At 39.5% G+C, this 1,467-nt stretch overlaps 1 protein-coding gene across 1 annotated transcript in view; it reads right to left on the bottom strand.

Annotated features, from left to right (window-relative positions):
• Positions 1–271: 271 nt before the first annotated feature.
• Positions 272–1,467, bottom strand: part of TBR1 (T-box brain transcription factor 1) — a 12,169-nt gene continuing 10,973 nt past the window's right edge. The window contains exon 6 of the mRNA XM_069733039.1: positions 272–1,467. This exon is cut by the window's right edge and continues 1,214 nt beyond it. The gene's annotated coding sequence lies outside the window, so the exon portion shown is untranslated.

Here is a 1,467-nt window from a genome sequence, read left to right as displayed (position 1 = left end):
AGAAAAATAATTAAAATATTCAAATTAATCGTAAAAAATAAATACAATTAGACTATTCTTTCCCGACACCAATTAGATAGAAAAAAAATTCCCTATAATGTATTAATATACAATTCACATTTTATTTCCACTACACTATGTCACCAGCAGTTGAGAGAAAAATTGTGGTTTTGTATTAAAAAAAATTAAACAAAAATTAAAGTTATAGGAATGCAAAATTAATCAATAAAATAAAAACAACATCAAGAATTAAATAGATATTTTTTAAAAAAAATTAAGTTATGATGTATTGAAATAAAACTTAAAAATAAACTATTCTATGCGGGTCTGTGTTTGGCAAACTTTTGCGTTTGGCACAATAAATCAAATATAAATATTGTAGCATGAAAAGGGTGATGGGGGAAGAAGAATATGACACAAATATGTGCAAGTTCCATATATAACTGTGGAATACAATACTTCGGTGACCTCCACTATGTAAACATTATTCTTTGCGAGTGGTCAATACACCAGGATTGATGCAAAAGACGTATACATAGAGACATACAAGAAGGAAAGAATCAAATGAATAAATTTCGTTAATGAATTAACTCATTAATCAGGAAGATATACATTTTGCTGGTGACTTCACAAATTAACAAAAAAAAGTAGTAATATCAGTGTATTATTAACAGTTTATTCAACATCCCTACCAAAATGATATTTACCATGAAAGGAAGCGCCATATGATTAAACGTTGGGAGCAGACAGCATCTCCAAGACTTGCTACACATGAAACCTGCCATAAGAAGACAGCTGAAGGTTCTACCAGGTCCTATTCCTCCAAACTAGATTGAGCCGCCATTGAGATGCATTCCTTCGTGCTGGCCCAACCACCGTCCATGGTTGGTGCTGGAACCTAACGATGTCCATGGTGCTGGAACCTCTGGTGTCCACGGTGCTGGAACCTAACAATGTCCATGGTGCAGGAACCCACTGCTCATGGTGTTGGAACCTAACAATGTCCATGGTGCAGGAACCCACTGCTCATGGTGTTGGTACCTAACAATGTCCATGGTGCAGGAACCCACTGCTCATGGTGTTGGAACCTAACAATGTCCATGGTGCAGGAACCCACTGCTCATGGTGCTGGAACCTAACAATGTCCATGATGCAGGAACCCACTGCTCATGGTGCTGGAACCTAACAATGTCCATGGTGCAGGAACCCACTGCTCATGGTGCTGGAACCTAACAATGTCCATGGTGCAGGAACCCACTGCTCATGGTACTGGAACCTAACAATGTCCATGGTGCAGGAACCCACTGCTCATGGTGCTGGAACCTAACAATGTCCATGGTGCAGGAACCCACTGCTCATGGTGCTGGAACCTAACAATGTCCATTATGCAGGAACCCACTGCTCATGGTGCTGGAACCTAACAATGTCCATGGTGCAGGAACCCACTGCTCATGGTGCTGGAACCTA

The sequence above is a fragment of the Ranitomeya imitator genome, chromosome 7, assembly GCF_032444005.1.
Source record: "Ranitomeya imitator isolate aRanImi1 chromosome 7, aRanImi1.pri, whole genome shotgun sequence".
Taxonomy (NCBI): domain Eukaryota; kingdom Metazoa; phylum Chordata; class Amphibia; order Anura; family Dendrobatidae; genus Ranitomeya; species Ranitomeya imitator.
The sequence above is the reverse complement of the archived record's forward strand: the minus strand, read 5'-3'. Positions and strand labels throughout refer to the sequence as shown.